Raw genomic sequence first — 22,637 nt, forward strand, 5'->3', positions numbered from 1 at the left:
CCTCTCTGAAGACATGTGGGTAGAAATACAGCTGCCCCACCTCAGCCCCACTGACATTATCCCAGAAAAAGTGGGGTATCAACCTGCATGGCCTAATTACCTCAATGTGGGAAGGTAAAATCAGCTTCCCATCAGGCCCCACTTTCACTAGACAGAAAGGAAGTAGATGCCAACTCACCCGCTTTACTGCTGTTTGGTCAGGGTGGACGCTCAGCTCCTCATTGGGCCCTGTCGCTCTAAGGAGAGAGGAGGAAAGAAGGGTTCCTTGGATAAATGACTAAATTTAGGGATGGGGCAGGGAAATTACAAGACAAGACTGCAGCATCTTATAGTACCAGAAAGTTATGAAGAGCTCAAAAAACCAAAGGATGGGGACATATCAAGGGGACACAGAAGACAACCTGAAAGAGCTCCCAAAGGCCAAATCTGGAATAGTAGCAGCAACAGAATGAATATTGTAGTATTTGATTATAACCCCAAATTCAAAGTAAACATATAAAGGTCCATATTGATACAAATAAATAATTCAATAAATTAATTGAGAAGTTACAAACCTTTTTGTAGAATAATTTCAAATTATGTATATATGACATATATATATACAGTGTCCCTCCCAGAAGTGTCACTTAAGCCGCCTTTTCACCCTGTGCCCAAAATCCTGGAGTATAGCCTTTACTTAGTAACTAATTTACAAATAATAAAGTATGAGAAGGGAAAATATATTAATTTTTCACTGGAGATATGTGACAAACACTAACATAACCAAGTGACAGAGGCTGACATCATCAGTGATGTCATGTACATGCCATGGACCCCCGATGTGATGTGATGGGCACTTCACCTCTGGTATTTTTTCTAAAACTCAATATCTTGACTCTAACCTTGAGGAAAAAAAGAAATTAAGTGGTATATTTTGAACTAACATTGGAAGACTCACTATTGTTTAAATACCAGTTTTCCCCAATTTTGTCTATAAATTCAAAAAATGTAAGTCAAATTTGCCAGCTGGTTGTTTTTTTTTTTTTTTGGTAATAATTTAGCAGTTGATTCATTTTTTGTTTCTTTTTTTAAACTATTTTATATTGGAGAATAGCTGATTACCATTGTTGTGATAGTTTCAGGTGCACAGCAAAGGGACTCAGCCATACATATGCATGTATCCATTCTCCCCCAAACCCCCCTCCCATCCAGGCTGCCACATAACACTGAGCAGAGTTCCCTGTGCTATACAGTAGGTCCTTCTTGGTTATCCATTTTAAATATAGCAGTGTGTACATGCTGATCCCAAACTCCCTAACAAACCCTTCCCGCCATGCTTCCCCCCTGGTAACCATAAGTTTGTTCCCTAAGTCTGTGAGTCTGTTTCTGTTATGTGAAGAAGTTCATTTGTACAATTTCTTTTTAGGTTCTACATATAACGGATATCATACGATATTTCTCTTTCTCTGTCTGGCTTACTTCACTCAGTATGACAATCTCTAGGTCTATCCATGTTGCTGCAAATGGCATTATTTCATTCTTTTTATGGCTGAGCAATATCCATCGTATATATGTACCACATCTTCTTTATCCATTCCTCTGTCAAAGGACATTTAGGTTGCTTCCATGTATTGGCTATTGTAAAAAACAGTGCTGCAATGAACACTGGGGTGCATGTATTTTTTCAAATTATGGTTCTCCCCAAAGTGGGATTACTGGACCTTACGGTTTAAATCTTTTTGGGTTATTTGTAACATCTTTATTGGAGTATACTTGCTTTACAATGGTGTGTTAGTTTCTGCTGTATAACAAAGTGAATCAGCTATACATATACATATATTCCCATATCTCCTCCCTCTTGTGTCTCCCCCCCACCCTCCATATCCCACCACTCTAGGTGGTCACAAAGTACTGAGCTGATCTCCCTGCGCTATGCAGCTGCTTCCCACTAGCTGTCTATTTTACATTAGGTAGTGTATATACATCAATGCCACTCTCTCACTTCACCCCAGCTTACCCTTCCCCCTCCCTGTGTCCTCAAGTCCATTCTCTAAGTCTGCATCTTTATTCCTGTCCTACCTCTAGGTTCTTCAGCAACATTTATTATTATTATTATTATTTTTAGATTCCATATACATGGGTTAGCATACGGTATTTATTTTTCTCTTTCTGACTTGCTTCACTGTAGAACAGTCTCTAGGTCCATCTACCTCACTACAAATAACTCAATTTTGTTTCTTTTTATGGCTGAGTAATATTCCATTGTATATATGTACCACATCTTCTTTATCCATTCATCTCTCGATGGACACTTAGGTTGCTTCCATGTCCTGGTTATTGTAAACAGAGCTGCAATGAACATTGTGGTACATGATTCTTTTTGAATTATGGTTGTCTCAGGGTATATGTCCAGTAGTGCAATTGCTGGGTCATATGGGAGTTCTATTTTTAGTTTTTTAAGGAACCTCCATACTGCTCTCCATAGCGGCTGTATCAATTTACAATCCCACTACAGTGCAAGAGGGTTCCCTTTTCTCCACACCCTCTCCAGCATTTACTGTTTGTAGATTTTTGGATGATGGCCATTGTGACTGGTGTGAGGTGACACCTCACTGTAGTTTTGATTTGCATTTCTCTAATGATTAGTGATGTTGAGCATCCTTTCATGTGTTTGTTGGCAGTCTGTATATCTTCTTTGGAGAAATGTCTATTTAGGTCTTCTGCCCATTTTTGGATTGGGTTGTTTGTTTTTTTGATATTGACCTATATGAGCTGCTTGTAAATTTTGGAGATTAATCCTTTGTCAGTGGCTTCATTTGCAAATATTTTCTCCCATTCGGAGGGTTGTCTTTTCATCCTGTTTATGGTTTCCTTTGCTGTGCAAAAGCTTTGAAGTTTCATTAGGTCCCATTTGTTTATTTTTGTTTATATTTCCATTTCTCTAGGAGGTGGGTCAAAAAGGATCTTGCTGTGATTTATGTCATAGAGTGTCCTGCCTATGTTTTCTGCTAAGAGTTTTATAGTTTGTGGCCTTTCATTTAGGTCTTTAATCCATTTTGAGCTTGTTTTTGTATATGGTGTTAGGAAGTGTTCTTATTTCATTCTTTTACATGTAGCTGTACAGTTTTCTCAGCACCACTTATTGAAGATGCCTTTTCTCCATTGTATATTCTTGCCTCCTTTATCAAAAATAAGGTGAGCATATGTGTGTGGGTTTATCTCTGGGCTTTCTATCCTGTTCCATTGATCTATATGTCTGTTTTTGTGTCTGTACCATACTGTATTGATTACTGTAGCTGTGTAGTATAGCCTGTAGTCAGGGAGGCTGATTCATCCAGCTCTGTTTTTCTTTCTTAAGACTGCTTTGGCTATTTGGGGTCTTTTGTGTTTCCATACAAATTGTGAAATTCTTTGTTCCAGTTCTGTGAAAAATGCCAGTGGTAGTTTGATAGGGATTGCATTGAATCTGTAGATTGATTTGGCTAGTATAGTCATTTTCACAATGTTGATTCTTCCAATCCAAGAAAATGGTATATCTCTCCATCTGTTTGTATCATCTTTAATTTCTTTCATCAGTGTCTTATAATTTTCTGCATACAGGTCTTTTGTCTCCTTAGGTAGGTTTATTCCTAAGTGTTTTATTCCTTTTGTTGCAATAGTAAATGGGATAGTTTCCTTAATTTCTCTTTCTTTCTCTTAATTTCTCTTTCCTTTATTTCTCTAATTTTGTATCCTGCTACTTTACCAAGTTCATTGATTAGCTCTAGTAGTTTTCTGGTAGCATCTTTAGGATTCTTTGTGTATAGTATCATGTCATCTGCAAACAGTGACAGCTTTACTTCTTCTTTTCCAATTTGGATTCCTTTTATTTCTTTTTCTTCTCTGTTTGCTAAGGCTAAAACTTCCAAAACTATGTTGAACAAGAGTGGTGAGAGTGGGCAACCTTGTCTTGTTCCTGATCTTAGTGGAAATGCTTTCAGTTTTTCACCATTGAGGATGATGTTGGCTGTGGGTTTGTCATATATGGCCTTTATTATGTTGAGGTAAGTTCCCTCTATGCCTACTTTCTGCAGGGTTTTTATCATAAATGGGTGTTGAATTTTGTCGAAAGCTTTTTCTGCATCTATTGAGATGATCACATAGCTTTTCTCCTTCAATTTGCTAATATGGTATATCGCATTGATTGATTTGCATATATTGAAGAATCTTTGTATCCCTGGGATAAATCCCACTTGATCACGGTGTGCCGTGTGTTCTCCCAGGGAAGTTGTCCTTGGATCATGGGACCCTGGCAGTGGCGGGCTGCACAGGCTCCCAGCCCCCACCTGCCCTGGCAAGTTGAGCAGACAAGCCTCTCGGGCTGGTGAGTGCTGGTCGGCACCGGTCCTCTGTGTGGGAATCTCTCTGCTTTGTCCTCCGCACCCCTGTTGCTGCACTCTCCTCTGTGGCTCTGAAGCTTCCCCCCTGCAACCCCCCACCTCTCCGCCAGTGAAGGGGTTTCCTAGTGTGTGGAAAATTTTCCTCCTTCACAGCTCCCTCCCAAAGGTACAGGTCCTGTCCCTATTGTCTCTGTTTTTTCTCTTTTCTTTTGCCCTACCCAGGTACGTGGGGAGCTTCTTGCCTTTTGGGAGGTCTGAGGTCTTCTGCCAGCGTTCAGTAGGTGTTCTGTAGGAGTTGTTCCACGTGTAGATGTATTTCTGATGTATTTATGGGGAGGAAGGTGATCTCCACGTCTTACTCCTCCACCATCTTGAAGGTCTCTCCTAGCAGTTGATTCTTAAATTTCTATGAAAATCAATCCAACCTACATGAAAACAAAATATAACCAAAACAATCCTGAAAACATATATTTGTCAGTGTCACACTATTCAGTTTCAAGATTTACAATAAAGCTAAGTATTCAAGAAGAATACAGCAATTCATCAATGAAACATCATAAAACCGTTTAGCTATATTTCTATATATATTTAATTGTATGGCCAACTGCTTTTGACAAAGGTAGCAAGGCAACCTAAAGGTAAAAGTAAAGTCTTTTCAATAAATGTTCATGTAAATCTGCATATTCTTAGGTATAATATAAACCTTGTCTTCTTGGAATATCAGTCATACACCTAAACATTAAAGTAGAACAATGAAGCCTCAGAATGGAAGCATAGCAAATATGGTGACCTTGGGGTAGGCAAATGTCTCTTAGGGAGTACATAAAAGCACTAAATCTAAGATAAATTACTGATTAAAAATGTTCACCAAATTAAATTCTGTGCTCATGAAAAGATATTATTAGAAAATAAGTGGTTAGACTGAAGATTATGAAAAAACATTTTTAGTCTATCCAGAATACATACAGCATTCTTACAACTCAAAAAAGAAGGTAAACACCTCAATAAAAATTAGCAACATATTTTCACCATTGCTTCATAAACATAAATAAATTGCCAACAATCACATGAAAAGATGCTCAAAACCATCAATTATCACAGAAATACATATTATAACCATAATTAGATACTGCTACATGTGCATTAGAAAACCTGAAGTTAAACAGACTGACAATGACCAAGTGTCAGTGAGATGTGAAGCAAGTGGAACTCCTGTGCATTGCCGGTAGGGTTTAAGTGGTACAATTATATTAGAATATTATTTGGCAGTTTCTTTTAATGTTAAATATTCAACCACCCCATGACCCAGCAATTCAATTGCTAGCTATTTATCCCAGGGAAATTAGTAACAGTCAGAAATGAATATGGAAGATAGAATTCAAGTCACAAATAGTGATGGTTATCCACAATATGTAAATACATTTCAGAGTTCAACTGTACTTTAAAGTACCTCAGATTGAATTTTTCTTGATTTGGCAATATTTTTCAAGGCTTCTCATTCAAAGGTGGACAAAATGGGACATAACGCTGTACAATTACTCAGTAATTATTATTACCTAGTAACTATGATCAAAAGAGAGAGTCAAACTGTAAAAGAAAACATCTTCTGAAAGAGTGAAGGGGAAGAGAGGATGAAACAGAGAGAAGGTTGGCTGAGATTATCTGAAAGTTGCCTCTATTTCCTGAGCTTGTGCTTCTAATTTGCCTTCTAATACATGTTCTTACAGTCAGGCTTTTGGAAAAAAGTACTATTGAATTGCAAAATCATATCACAAATGTTTGAACAGGGTGATTACTGTACAATAATATTCCCTAAGGTTATAGACTTTTCTTATAAGCAAAATTTCTGAGAGTTCCACAGCTAGGTCTCTTGGAAGTTGCAGGGCTCAACCCACTAAGTTAAAAAATTTGTTTATCATTAGTGAATTCACTGTAACCAGTTTACCTGAAAAGCCTTTGAAAGGCATAAATAAAGAGAATGAAAGGGGGACATAATAGAAATGAACATGAATGCCGACATGCTTTGACCAGAAACTGTGACCAGTTTCACACAACAATGCCAATCATTGCATGCATTTTTCTATTTTTAATTTCTAATATTCTAAACAGACATCTCAACTACTTAAGCCTAATCAAAGTGAATTTTATTTTGTCTTTTATATTTTTTGTATGATTATGACTTTGGAGAAGTGTTGTATCATCTAGTTGTGCACACTGCACTATATCATGGGCCAAGTAACTTTTTCTCTAATTCTTTCATTCAACAACCATTTAGTGAGCCACTAAGTGGCCACAGAACATCATGGCTACAGTAAAAGCTAAAGGGAATTCACAGTCCCTGGCCAACCTACCACCATTTGATTCATAAGATTCTTATTCCCTAGCCTCTATAACCCTATCTGGTTCTTATTCTGATTCAAATAGCTTTGAGCCTCTTTTTGTTTACCCTCCAAATGACTCTACTTTCATTTAGTGTGAAATTACATGATGATAAACAGAAATTTGTCTTTTTAAGTCTATGGTATGTCAGCGGTAATTGCGGAAGTGTATTAGTAGACCAGCACCACCATTGAAATTATTGATAGAGATCAAGCCTTGGTCTGTCTCTGAAGATTAATGTTTCTCACACAGATATCATCATAATCACTCCAGAGGAAAGTAAAAAACTTACAAACTCCAGTTCAGAAATTACAAAAACAGGAATTTATTCTCCAAACCTGTCAATAACTTTTTATGAAAACTCATTCCATGGGAAGATTTCTGGAATAGAAAGACCCTGACTCTAGCTAACTCAAGGATCTCATGAATTTTCATTTTAGTTACAAATTAATGCCTGCTGGCAAAAAGTACTAATTCTTTAGCAAATTGTATATTAGTAATTGCAATTGCAACAGGGATGCTAATTTTCGTTTGCTAAATGCTCTTTAGAAAAACGCTTTTTGTAAATCAAGTCCTTTAACATTAATACCATCATATTTTCACCGTTTTTAAATTAAAGGTTGTTAAATTAATTCTGAATTCCTACATAAAACCCAAACCAAATACAAAAAGGAAAATAAAATTATCAAGGGAAGGTCTGTTTCATGTATATGTAGTTGTACGTCTTGGTGTGTATATAAATGTGTGTGCATACATGTATGAGAAGGTATATATGGGCATATGGCAATGAGGTGTGTGTGTGTGTGTGTGTGTGGAATATATTTAGATTTGACAATGGTTTCATAACCTATTTTTTCAAAGTGGTAATTAATTTATCATTGGGGGTGTGTGAGATGATTTCAACTGGCATGTTGACAAGCAGTGTACTCTAATAGCTACGTTGTATTTGAATGGGTATTAGAAAAAAACTAATTAATAAGTAAAACCTTTGGCTTCAGGGATATTATTTCTCAAAGAAACCAAATACAAAAAATGATTTGATATAAAAAGATAAGAAGTAAATAATAGTAGAGGTAAAATATGAAAATGGCAAAACTGTGAATATGTCACATAGGCCCTGAAGTTTAGGATACAATGATTTAAATCATGTTGCAAAAAAATATAAATGGAACACAGAAATAAGTAGCTTTATATTTTATATTTGTGTTTAGTTACAAGAACAAGTTCCCTCCTTTGAGGCAGTAGTGAATGGATTATGACAAAAATAACCTTTTATAATGTAATTGACGTTATGTTTACACCTATAATATTGTTAACAAGTGATTACAATGCTACATTGTGACCTTGAGAATAAAGAATCCCATGAACAATCTTCATCAGTTACACAGTAAAATATTATGAAAAACAGTAACTTCACATAAGTGGGAAAAAGAAATAGCTGTGACGTTGCAGCTTCTTAAATCACTGAAATGTGTCATTTGATATCTCAATGGGAATGAAGATGTACATAACAAACTTTATTACATTAAATCACATGTCACTTTCCCTGGTGATGTATTTCCACACCTAATCTGAGGCCAGGAGGTTTCAAAGAACTCACTGAATCTGGATCACTAAGCTGGATTTTTTTTCCCCTAAATTGAAGTACAGTTAATTTACAGTGTTGTGCTAGTTTCAAGTGTATGGCAAAGTGATTCAGTTATACATACACAAAGACACACACAGACACACATATATATTTCAGATTATTTTCCGTCATAGGTTATCACAAGATATTGAGTATAGTTCCCTGTGCTATACAGGTCCTTGTTATTTACCTATTCTATATGTAGTAGTGTGTATATGTTAATCCCACACTCCTAATTTATCTCTCTCTCTCCCTCTCTGCTATCCCCTTTGGTAACCATAAGTTTGTTCTCTATGTCTGTGAGTCTATTTCTGTTTTGTAAGTAAGTTCATTTGTATCATTTTTTAGATTCCACACGTAAGTGATATCATATGATACTTGTCTTTGTCTGTTTGACTTACTTAATATGATAATCTCTAGGTCCATCCATGTTGCTGCAAATGGCATTATTTCATTCATTCTTTTTTATGGCTGAGTAGTATTCCATTGTAAATATATATATATATATATATATATATATATATATATATATATATATATATATATATGTATATACACCACATCTTCTTATACATTCCTCTGTCAATGGACATTTAGGTTCTATGTCTTGGCTATTGTAAATAGTCTGCTATGAACATTGGGGTGCATGTATCTTTTTGAATTAAGAGTTCTCTACGGATATATGCTCAAGAGTGGGATTGCAGAATCATACGGTAACTCTGTTTTTAGTTCTTAAAGGAACTTCCACACTGTTCTCCACAGTGGCTGCACCAATTTACATTCCCACCAACAGTGTAGGAGGGTTTCCTTTTCTCCACATCCTCTCCAGCAATTATTTGTAGATTTTTTGATGATGGCCATTCTGACTGGTGTGAGGTGATACCTCATTGTAGTTTTGATTTGCATTTCTCTAATAATTAGCGATATTGAGCACTTTTTCATGTGCCTGTTGGCCATGGATTTTTGTATAATGAGCCAGAAATTATGTTGGGAATTGGTAAGGATGAAATGCATTTACACACGCAGAAGGACAAAACATGGCCTAGCATATTTGGCAATACCCAATACCCAGTTATATTATCCACAGATAATACATAATGTAGACAGAGGATTTTGATAATTTCATTTGAAAATGGTCATGGTATAGGCTAAATCTTATTTCATGAGCTATACAACTCATTATGGCAATCTGTTCCTTAGCCATGTACACAACTTTGGCTATAACTCTTAGATCCATAAAAGACTAATACCACCAGGATTCCCTGGCTTCTAAAATCTGTGATTTATTTAGTAACAGAATTAGAATACCTTTTGGTCATTGATGACCTTAGTGAGAACTTTTTTAGGGTAAGGAGTAGAAGTTCCTTGCAGTATAATAAAGAGAAAAGAGAAAGGGAAGATATAGGACCAATGAGTGCAAAAACCTCCCAGAAGAGAAGAACAAGAGGTCTTTTGGTAGTAAGTGAAGGGAATACAGAGAAGAATATGTTTGGTCTGTTTGTAGTCACCACCTGTCATTGAAGAGAGCTCAGGACAAATTCTGCAATATCAAATAGCATGAGTTAAGGAACAGACTTTATTAGGGAGAAGAACAAATTGCAAGAACTGAATCAACAAGAAATGATAAGTTACAAGTCCTCCGTTATTCCATTATCACACAAAAACATAGGTCAGTGTCTGATCCTGTTGGACACACAGCATGAGTGAGGCTAAAATAGAACTCCCGTTGCTATCCCTTCTTCTTATAGGCACACATGAGAATGTGACCTTGTCAGATGGGTTACAAACAGACCCCTAGGCACAAGGCAGACTGTTTTCAGGTGCCAGCTTTATATAGGAGCTATATGGAACTACAGCTATCCAGAGTCCAAAGAACTTGGGCCCCTTGGGGTGATAGTTTCCGTTCCTCATTAAGCACTGAACTTGGATGCAGCCAGCCCAGCTGAGAGGAGAAGCCTGGAGTCACAGATAGTTTATTGTTCGGGCAACTCAGAATAAGCCAGTAGGTTTATTTTAAACTTATTAAATATTCCTTCCTTCCTTTCTTTCTTCCCTCCTTCCTTCCTTTCGTGTGTGTGTATGTGTTCCTGTTTGATTTCACTTTTGATTCATTCCTTGTTTGATTTCATTTTGATATATATACATAAAATATATCATTTATATGTTTGCTATATATTATATAATTATATAAATATATTTCCTTATATTCATTATATATTATATAATTGTGATCTCCTACTAATACTCTTTGCAACAAATCTCTTAATATATATCTCCTAATGATACATAGCCCATATGGCTCCATTGGCACATTCTACATTTTTTTTTTTTTGCAGTACGCGGGCCTCTCACTGTTGTGGCCTCTCCCGTTGCAGAGCACAGGCTCCGGACGCGCAGGCTCAGCGGCCATGGCTCATAGGCCCAGCCGCTCCGCGGCATGTGGGATCCTCCCAGACGGGGCATGAACCCGCGTCCCCTGCATTGGCAGGCGGACTCTCAACCACTGCACCACCAGGGAAGCCAACATTCTACATTTTTGAAGCCACCATATCCTAGTTCTAAAACCAGACATGTGCCTCAGAAGAAAAGTAAACTACAAACAATATTTCTCATAAACATCAAAACAAATATCTTTAAAAACAATTTTTTTGGCAAACCAACCTAGCAATATATAAAAGGATAATACATTATAGCCCAATGGAATTTGTCCCATGAACGCACAGCTGCACAGCTGGTGTAATATTCAAATATTGATATAATTTACCTCATGAAAAAAAATGAGAAAATCTAGATAATCATTTCAATTAATGTAGAAAAGTATTTGCAAAAATCAGCCCCTATTCATGATAAATTCCTCAGCAAACTATGAATAGAAGGGAATATCATCCTGATAAAGGACAACTACAAAAAGCAAACAAAATAAACAACAGGCTTTTCAAAATAGTTACATTTAAAATAATCATCAAATCAAAGAATTTCATCAAATTCTTTGCCAGTAACATTTGTGTGGAAGGGATTCTTTCAACGGAAATATTTAATAGTTGTAGAATGTAAACCATATGAGGGCAGAGACTTGATTTAGTTCACTGCTGTATTCCTAGAGCCAACCACCACAATGCCTGCCAGAGAGTAGCAGTCAATAAATATCCATTAATGAAATAAGTTTTCTTTGCACTTAACTGTTGAATAAATTCAATAAAGCTAGAGATTTCTTATTAAAAATGTAAAACTTGATGTATTTGTCTGTTTTTGTTCCAGTACCATACTCTTGATTACTATAGCTTTGTAGTATAGTCTGAAGTCAGGGAGCATGATTCCTCCAGCTCCATTCTTCTTTCTCAAGACTGTTTTATCTATTTGGGGTCTTCTGTGTTTCAATTTAAATTTTAAAATTATTTGTTCTAGTTCTGTGAAAAATGTCATTGGTATTTCAACAGGGATTATATTGAATCTGTAGATTTCCTTGGGTAGTATGGTCATTTTATTCTTTTTGATGCAATGGTAAACAGGACTGTTTCCTTAATTACTCTTTCTGATATTTCACTGTTGGTGTACTGAAATGCAACAGATTTCTGTATATGTTTTGTATCCTGCAACTTTACAGAATTCATTGAAGAGCTCTAGTAGTTTTCTGGTAGCATCTTTAGGATTTTCTAGGTATAGTATCATGTCACCTGCAAATGGTGACAGTTTTACTAAACTAGTGTTCAAGAAGGAGAGAATAATGACCATCTTTTAAACTATGACCACTTATATTACATCAATAAATAAAATAATAAGGTAAAAGTGATGAAATAAATTGCATTTTTATTGCAACAAGAACAAATGAGAGGTATTATTTTTCCTTCTTCTGTGATAGGCTTAAGTACTATATTACATGTAAAGTGCCTATTATAGTGTTTGATACATAGTATAAACTCAATAAATTACAGTCACTAAGGACACACAGATAGCTTAAGAAAACCAGAGATGCAGAGTCAAAAGAAACGCAGCATGAGGAAATTCTTCGACAGCTAGCCTCTAGAAGACTATATGGGTGTTATTCATACCACCCTGAACCCTTCTTCTCTGTCCCACATGCCAGTCTTACAGTTGATATCTCAATTAAAGAAGCATGTCCCCAATAACCTACCACTAACTCTACCTTGAAAGTCTATTGGTGTAGCTAATCCAATCATTTCTCAAAGTCACATGTTCTAACACCCAGGGTCCAATACATCCCAATGATTTTCTTTCCTCTTGTACATTTACATATATGTGTGTGTGTACATATATGTGTATATATGTACATGTATGTGTATATATGTACATATGTGTGTATATATGTACTATATATTTATATATAAATATATAATTCTGAATCTACTTTGGAATATACATATAGTTTTTAATTATCAAAACCCATTAAAGAGGAGAGTTTTCTTCTCTATTTTAGGAAGAAAGTGATTTTTTTTCCAAATAAAGATTTCATTTCATTCTCAGAGTGTGTAATCCATTCCATGGTATCCTATTTGATTTGTGATTTTCGAAAAAGTGACTTAAGGTTGGGAGGGGTTTTAGCTAAAATAAGATGGCTTAAGTATTCTGAAGTCCCTTCTGTATTGACTTAATGAGATTGTTCCATCAGTGCCTGCAGCAAATTAACACCAGGGAAGTGAGCAACTCATTTGAGCTTGTTTGAATAATTTACCACCACATTTTTAGGAGGTTCAAGACAGCCCCTCGTTTTATGTTTGCACAATTATAAATGATTTCTTTAGAGTTTATTTCCCTCCTTGTAGAGTGTATTTCCCTCCTTGTAGAACTGCATATGATTTAAGAAAGATGCTTTTCACATGATGCCTACTTTCTCCTCCATTTCAATGTGCTGTTAAAAAGCTTCAGGGGACACTGTTGTTACATGGGTGATGGTGTCTGATGGAATGACACCAACATACCCAGGTAAATGATCCAAGTTCATTTAATGTGAGTAACATAAACTAATTTTACTACACAGAATGGAGAACCCAGAGGATCTAGTAGCCTATTTCCAGTCAGAATGAAACTATTTCCTTGTTTTGAAGTCCCTATGAGCGTCAGCAACTACTAAAGTAATGCCTAATCCAAAGGGAGGTGGGGCAGGGACAACCTTATCTGGATCTTCTAAGAAAGATGATGATCTTTATACCACCTGTCCCCTCCTAACTAGAGACTCTGATTAGGCAAGTATTTATTGCAAAATGCCTCAGCATATTCCTGAGTGCCCACTATGAATCAAAAGTCAAATATTCAATGTCATATTATACATACTATTATTGATGTGATTTTCAAGTGAGAAAACTGAAGCTCATGAAGCTAAGTAACTTATTCACCATTACATATCAGGTAATGAAGAGATTTAAAACCTGGTCTGGGGCTTCCCTGGTGGCGCAGTGGTTGAGAGTCCGCCTGCCGATGCAGGGGACACGGGTTCGTGCCCCGGTCCGGGAGGATCCTACATGCCGCGGAGCCGCTGGGCCCGTGAGCCATGGCCGCTGAGCCTGCGCGTCCGGAGCCTGTGCTCTGCAACAGGAGAGGCCACAACAGTGAGAGGCCTGCGTACCACAAAAAAAAAAACAAAAAACAAACCTGGTCTGCCAGGTCAAAATCCCATTGATTTGTACAGTACTGCATATTTTCCCAAATGTGCTTATTTGGGCTACTACTAGTTAAAGTCAGAAATCTCAAAAGATTTTCTTCATAAACAGAGAATAACTGTTCAGATTGAATAAAGAAACAATAGGAATGTGCTTATGTTGTAGCTCCACTTATGTACATTTTCATGAATTTTCCTGCATAATTTGCATTAGGAAGTCATATATCCATTTTCCTGAACTTTTAGCATGATGCAAATCACAGAAAAAGTCTTCTTATTACAATGCTATATTTAGAATTTTAATTGATAACATATATTATATGACACCCATTCAACATTAAGCACTTCCACTGTAAATAGATATGAAGAATTCCCATAAAGTCTCTGTGCGCAAACCATTTCCACATCATCCACTAACCAAACTTGGGACTGTATGCTCCTTTGCTATTCAAACTTCCTAATTCTCTCCTCACCTCACTGGTACCTCAGACAATATGCTGACTTTGGTCTTCTCCATGAAACTGCCTCTTTTGTTTGCCAGAGATCCACTTCCTATGCCCTTTAGTCCTTCAATATACTTTCTGTGAATTCACTTCTACATTCAGTTGTGTAAGACAAAGTTTTTTGGTCATCCTTGAAATCTAATATTCCTGTTATTGTTATCTTTAACCTTCACAAGATCATCCACTTCTCTCAAACTCCACTGATTTATTTACTTTTTTGGCAAATATTTATTGAGTGCCTGCAGCATGCAAGGTACTGGTGATAAAGCAAAGCTATACATATGACCGGGGATTCTCGAAATTGTTATCTATTCGGATTGCTTAATTATATGTCTCCCCTGACAGACTGTAAGCTTTGGGAGAGCAGGGATCCTGTCTCCCCTACTCTGCCATCCTCTGTCTAACTAGATCTAGATTATACCATCATGGTCTGGACCTTCTCACCCACCTGCCTTGGCCCTAGAATTGTATACCAGTCTGTGTTTTCCTTTGGCTTGTCTCTACCTGCTTGTGGGTGAGGGCCAATTTCGTTAGCAGTTTTGTCAAGTTACAGATTTTACAAGTCTGTGCCTAGTAAGATTATTTTAAGATAATGTTTATACTCAATACCTGCCTGAAGTGGGTTCTCAAATTTGATCATGAAAATTTATTCATTGCAATTTATTCATTCCTTCATCAAATATTATTGAGTGTCTAGCATATGCCAAGCACTGTCCTGGAAGTTGATATAACTCAGATTTCAAGTCCACCATATCCCTCCCTTTGAAATGGAACAGTAGATGGACATAAAGGAGACTGTAAACAATGGTGCAAATGAGACTATTTCCTTCTCAGCAGCACAATACCATAAATTACCTCATGATATCCTGCTTCCTTTTATTATTGGAAATGAAATCAAAATAATTTCATATTCAAAACTCAGCAGATCATGTGCTGCAAAGCCCAGATGTTTATGATTTTGTTATCTGAAATTCATTTCTATTATAATTCATTGAGAAAAATAGACTCATAGCCAGTGTCAGTGAATATATGCAGACAAGAAAATATACTGACAATGTAAATGAAGGGATTATTCTCTATTACTGCTCTAAATATTATTTGAATTTAGGTTATTTTCATCTGCAGTTTTCTTGTTTGATTATATATGTTATGCAGATATATAGTAGCAAATGAATTATCTCTAGATGCCTGGCTTATAGCATATATCAGGTGGTAAACTTTATTTCCTCTAATTTTTAAAAAGAGATAAAGAGATTGTAAATCCTTTTTGAGGCATACCATGGGAATACTGTTGCAGATACATGCAAATCAGTTCAAAGCTGTATATAAAGCCTTATTTATCCTGCCAAGTTTCCCCAAATCAAACTTAAACACCCTTCAGAAGAGAGGAGAATATTAGAAAATTGAAGGAAAATTTGCTCAAAGCTGTTACAGTGCATTGCACATGATACAGTCTCATTAAATATTTGTTGATTTGATGAAATGAGAGGCAACTCAACGTAACCAATGATATGGATCATATGCCATTATGTAGTACATATGTAAGCCAGTGAGAGAAGCCACAAAAATCTTAATTATAGTTGATTTTTCCCTTCAATTGAACAGACAAAATTAGAAAGTCAGGGTTTTTTTGTTTTTGTTGTTTTTGACAGAAAGCCTAAATAGAGTAATAAATTTACATAAAATTTAACAAAGAGCTTCAGATCAACAACAATCAAATCTCAGTGCATTCAAAGAGAATGGATTATAGCTGAGAATTAATCTGTACTTGGAAATGGGGAATGCTCATCTCATTCCTTGGAATTATATAGGAAGTTACAATGCACTACCTCTAATGAATGAGAAATTCTTAATAGCCCCAGGCATTTACACTTTTTATGTTCAGATATTTCCAACTGGATGTGTATCTGATGTCCTCTTTTACTTTAATAGATTTTATCCTTTGGTTAGTTGGTTGTCAGAAGAAATAATTTTCTATGAAGATAAAAATCTTTGTTTTGAATAATATTTTAGTCCCTTTTAATGCAATATGCCATTGACTTGATTGTCGAATATTTTTACTGATGAATACCAGTTCTGCTTCTTGCCTGAACTCCAGACTTCTATAACTTCAGTGATTTCTTTACTCACTGATTCATTTTCATCCACTTCTGAATCAAATATTTAAGGAGAACCTACTGTGTGCAAAGCCTTATTCTAGGCATTTCTACATGTAATCTTCCATGTCCCACGCCATCCCACAAAATATTTTATTGAATTTGATTCCCCAGTGGCATACATATGGGTCATGTTAATGTGACATTTCCAGGCACCTCCTGTTTATCACTACTTTATTTTTCTACCCCACTGTCTCAGTTATGGGGCCAACCGCATCTACAAGATAAAACTCTCTTGATTTTCTTCTTAACTGACTGTGGTGGAGAAAATCAAGGATGACCCCTACTTGTCACTTCCTTTGGTAGTCATGCCCTTTTGTGATGTCCTCGTTCTGAGTTTGGATGAGACCTATGACTTGATTCTGACCAAAGTAATATAGCAAAAGTGATGCTAATCCACTTCTGGGATTACACTAAATAGAAAGGTGGCATCTGTGTAGTTACAATATTCTTTCACTTGCTAGCTTTGATGGGGTAAATGGCTATGTTGAGGAGTCCCATGTTTGAAGGAATTGAATTTGAACTCCAGCTAACAGCCATCAAGACAATGAGGCCCTCAGTCCAACAGTATTTATAGGAAACTGAATTTCACCAACAACCACAAGAGCTTGGAGGTAAATCCTTCCCCGGTAGAGCCTCAGATAATACCACAATCCCAGCTGACATCTTAATTTCAGCCTTGTGAAACCCTAAGGCAGAGGACCTAGATAAGCTATGCCCAGATTCCTGATTCACAGAAACAGTGAGAGAAAAACTGTGTGCTATTTAAGGCACTAAATTTGTGGTGATACTGTCACACAATAGATAACTAATACCAGTGCTTCCATTTTAGTGTTCTTCATTGGTCTTACTTTTCTCCATCCTCTCTTGAAATATACATGTTCCAAAGTTATACACCTCACAAATCTAGTTTTCTCTTCCTAATATCTATGGGTGCTATTTATATAAAGCCATCACCTCTTGCCTTTACCTAATAGATTCCAATTTGATTCCATAACAACATATCCCATTTTTGTCCAACCTCCACCCTGTTTTCAGAACTGTTATTTCAAAGATCAGATTATGTTATTTCCCATTATTAAAAAAGCATTTTCCTTCCCAAATCATTTTATGAGAGCAATATTACCCAATATCCAAACTAGATAAAGATAGTACCAAAAAAAGAAAGGAAGGAAAAGAAAACTACATACCAGTATAGCTCATGATCTTAGATTCAACAACTCTCTATAAAATATTAGCAAATAAAGTCCAGTAATGTATAAAAATAATTATGTACTATAACTGTGACCAAATGAATTTATTCCAGGTTTGCAAGTCTTGTTCAACATTTAAAAATTAATATAATCTATCATATCAATAAGCAAAAGAAGAAAAATTATATAATCATATCAATTGATACAGAAAAAAAAACTGAAGAAATCCAGCACACATTCATGACAAAGATTCTCATTAAGGTAGAAGTAGAATTACCTCAACTTGATAAAGATCATCTGCAAAATACTTATAGTAACTTAATGGTAAGACACTGGACTATTTCCTTTTAAAATTGGGAATACAGCAAACATGTCAGCCCTCACCACTTTTACTCAACATGACAATAAAAGTTTTAGCCAGTGAAATTATGCAAGAAAAATAAATAAAAGGCAAACAGATTGGAAAGGAAGAAATGAAACAATCTCTATTTGCAGGTGACAATTGTCAACATAGAAAATCCCAAGTAATCTACAAAAAAATAAAAACCTCCTAGAAGTAAAAACTGAGTTCAGCAGAGCAACAGGATATAAGATGAACACATAAAAACTAATTATATTTTTATATACCAACAATGGACATATGGAAACTGAAATTTTAAAAATGATATCATTTACAAGAATACTTAATAAAACATGTACAACATCCATATGCTAAAAATCACAAATGTTAATGAAATAAATAAAAGAAAACCTGAATAAATGGAGAGGCATACCATGTTTATGGATTGGAGGAAAACAGTAAAGATATCATACGTCCCCAAAGTTATTTATAGGCTTAATGTAATCCTTTTCAAAGTCAAAGAAAGACTTTTTGAAGGTACACAGAAGCTTATTTGAAAATTTATGCAGAAGTGCACAGGACTTCCAATAGCTAAAAAATCTTGATTAAAAAAGAATAAACTAGGAAGAATCAGTCCATCATATATTAAAGCTTACCATATAGCTACAGTAATCAAAACAGTATGGTATTTACAGAGGAATAGATGTGTGCCTCAGTGGAACAGGACAGAGAACCCAGAAATAAACCCACAAAAAATTACCCAACTAATTTTAGGCAAAGTTGCAAAAGTAATTCAATTCATTTCAACAAATGGTGCTGGAGCAACTGGACATGCATTAACCAAAAAAAAAAAAAAAAGACCTATGTGTCACACATTTAACTTACAATGGATTAAAAGTATAATGTAAAACTATGAAACTTTGGGGGAAAAATAGTATATGAGAAATCTTTGGGATTTAGGGCAGAGCAAAGAGTTCATAGGCTTGATATCAAAAACAATCAAAAAAAGGAAAAAAAATCCAAAAAATTTACATTATATCTTTCCATTAAATTTTTAAAGAAATCAAATTTTGCTGTGAAAGCTCATTTGAAGATTAAAATACAAGCTATAAACTGGGAGAAAATATTTGCAAACTACATATTCAAAGTACTCATATATAGAATATATAAAGAACTCTCAAAATTCAACAGAAAAAAAAATTAGAAAATTTGATAAATACATGAACAGACATTTTACCAAAGAGGATACACAGATGTCAAATAAGCACATGAAGAAATAATCAGCATTATTAGCTGTAAGGGAACTGCAAATTAAAATAACAATGAGATATCACGACACACTTACCACAATGGCTTGAAAAAAATAGTGACAACATCAAATGCCAGCGAGGATATGGAGAAATCTGAGTCATTCGTACATTGCCTGTGGGAATATAAAATGGTAGAGCTACTCTGGAAAGCAGTTTGGCAGTTTCTTTTTTAAATAAACATGTAATTGCATTCCTGGGCATTTATACCAGAGAAATGAAACCATGTTTACACAAAAACATGTACATGTAGCAACTTTACTTGTGATAGCCAAAAACTGGAATCATTCCAGATGTCCTTCAACAGATGACTGGTTAAACAAACTGCAATACATCCATGCCATGGAGTACTACTCAGCAGTAGAAAGGACTAAACTACTGATAACACACGAAAACCTGGATGAATGTTCAGGGGAATTATGCTGAGTGAATAAAAATCAATCCCAAAAGGCTACGCACTAGATGACAGAAGACAGGTTAGTGGATGGGATTGTGAATTAGGGGTTAGGGGTTAGGTTTAGGCATGGGACAAGAGAGGGTGGTATTTAAAGGTTATAAGAGGGCAACAAAAGGGATCCTTGTGATGCAGGAACTATTCAGCGTTTTGACTGTAGTAGTGGATATATGAACCTATCAGGTAACAAAACTGGAGAGAACTTCACACACACACACACGTGCACTGAAAACAGAAAATCTAAATAAGATCAGTATCAGGGACTTCCCTGGTGGCGCAGTGGTTAAGAATCCACCTGCCAGTGCAGGGGACATGGGTTTGAGCCCTGGTCCGAGAAGATCCCACATGCCGCGGAGCAACTAAGCCCATTTGCCACAACTACTGAGCCTGTGCTCCAGAGCCTGTGAGCCACAACTACTGAGCCCGTGTGCCACAACTACTGAAGCCCGTGGGCCTAGAGCCCATGCTCTGCAACAAGAGAAGCCACCGCAATGAGAAGCCCGCACACCTCAATGAAGAGTAGCCCCCGCTCGACACAACTAGAGAAAGCCCACGCACAACAATGAAGACCCAATACAGCCAAAAATAAATAAATTAATTAGTTAAAAAAAATAAGATCTGTACCAATATCAATTTCCTGGTTGTTTTACTGTACTATAGTTTTGCAAAATGTCAGCACATGGGAAAACCAGGCAAAGTATACAGGAATCTCTCTGTCTTATTTCCTACAACTCCACATGAATCTACAATTATCTCAATAAAGAGTTCATTTTATTTTTTTAACATCTTTATTGGAGTATAATTGCTTTACAATGGTGTGCTAGTTTCTGCTTAAGAGTTCATTTTAAAAAAACACTTTAGTGGTTCTTCATGCTCATAAGACTGGGAATAGCGGAAGTAGTGTTCTTGCTGCAGACACAAAATTTTGAGTGATACAAAATTTCATAAGATACCCTGAGTTGAAGATTCATTACATCATGGACACAGTTAAGTGCTATGGTATTGCAGAGGCAGATAAATCATATCAAATAGAAGAGGTAAAGCCATAGTATACTGAACTATAATGGTGGTTGATCTCAGTAATCTACAATACGCATTTCTGTATTTCTTTTTAACTTGATTTTTAGAAAATAAATTTTGGTTTACATTACATTTACTTAGAATTTAATTCATTTTAATCTACAAATGAAAATAAAATTCTTCATGAACTAGAAAGGACTTGTTAATGAACAGCAGCAAAAGGAAACAAAAGAGAAGTGCATTAGAGTTTTGGCAAGCCCCTCATTGTTATAGTGTTTGAATATGAAGCCTTTGGTCTCAGCTTCCTTGTTCACAGCTGGAGCGTTTCTCTGCACTATCATGGAGTTGAGCAGGGCTTGTCTGATCAGGTTTTGTTCTACAATCCCAACACAGTTTTGTAGGCTTTGGAACAAATCTACAAAGAGGAAACACATACTCTAGATTTACTGTACATGACAGTGAAATCATCTGATCTATTTCATATGACTGGCCTTTAAGGCTGCTAAATCAAAGTCAAAGTTGGAAGATAATCATTCTTGGGAGGGTACAGAGGCCCACATTTGCATAAGTACTTCCAAAGGACTGATGTTATTAGTTTGATCACCGCTCTTTTTTTTTTTTACATCTTTATTGGAGTATAATTGCTTTACAATGGTGTGTTGTTTTCTGCTTTATGACAAAGTGAATCAGTTATACATATACACATGTTCCCATATCTCTTCCCTCTTGCGTCTCCCTCCCTCCCACCCTCCCTATCCCACCCCTCCAGGCGGTCACAAAGCACCGAGCTGATCTCCCTGTGCTATACGGTTGCTTCCCACTAGCTATCTGTTTTACGTTTGGTAGTGTATATATGACCATGCCTCTCTCTCGCTTTGTCACAGCTTACCCTTCCCCCTCACCATATGCTCAAGTCCATTCTCTACTAGGTCTGTGTCTTTATTCCTGTCTTACCCCAAGGTCCTTCAAGACATTTTTTTTCTTAAATTCCATATATATGTGTTAGCATATGGTATTTGTCTTTCTCTTTCTGACTTACTTCACTCTGTATGACAGACTCTAGGTCTATCCACCTCATTACAAATAGCTCAATTTTGTTTCTTTTTATGGCTGAGTAATATTTCATTGTATATATGTGCCACATCTTCTTTATCCATTCATCCGATGATGGACACTTAGGGTGCTTCCATCTCCTGGCTATTGTAAACAGAGCTGCAATGAACATTGTGGTACATGACTCTTTTTGAATTATGGTTTTCTCAGGGTATATGCCCAGTAGTGGGATTGCTGGGTCATATGGTAGTTCTATGTGTAGTTTTTTAAGGAACCTCCATACTGTTCTCCATAGTGGCTGTACCAATTCACATTCCCACCAGCAGTGCAAGAGTGTTCCCTTTTCTCCACACCCTCTCCAGCATTTATTGTTTCTATTTTTTGATGATGGCCACTCTGACTGGTGTGAGATGATATCTCACTGTAGTTTTGATTTGCATTTCTCTAATGATTAATGATGTTGAGCATTCTTTCATGTGTTTGTTGGCAGTCTGTATGTCTTCTTTGGAGAAATGTCTATTTAGGTCTTCTGCCCATTTTTGGATTGGGTTGTTTGTTTTTTTGTTATTGAGCTGTATGAGCTGCTTATAAATTTTGCAGATTAATCCTTTGTCAGTTGCTTCATTTGCAAAT

The 22,637-nt window shown here is 36.1% G+C and overlaps 1 long non-coding RNA gene across 7 annotated transcripts in view; it reads right to left on the minus strand.

The window, feature by feature from the left end:
* The window catches only part of LOC307179901, a 552,143-nt gene that overhangs the window by 230,598 nt on the left and 298,908 nt on the right, over window positions 1-22,637 (minus strand). For 4 of the 7 annotated variants that reach the window (XR_013825592.1, XR_013825593.1, XR_013825594.1 and 1 more), the window contains exons 5-8: window positions 19,516-19,593; window positions 13,749-13,905; window positions 4,601-4,783; window positions 179-236 (exon numbers count right to left, since the gene is read on the minus strand). This is a non-coding gene — a long non-coding RNA (uncharacterized lncRNA). Of the gene's footprint in view, window positions 1-178; window positions 237-4,576; window positions 4,784-13,748; window positions 13,906-19,515; window positions 19,594-22,637 lie in introns of all 7 variants that reach the window. The other 3 variants (XR_013825591.1, XR_013825597.1, XR_013825596.1) reach the window with 2 other exon arrangements.

This window comes from Stenella coeruleoalba (genome assembly GCF_951394435.1).
Source record: "Stenella coeruleoalba genome assembly, chromosome: X".
NCBI classification, from domain to species: Eukaryota; Metazoa; Chordata; class Mammalia; order Artiodactyla; family Delphinidae; genus Stenella; species Stenella coeruleoalba.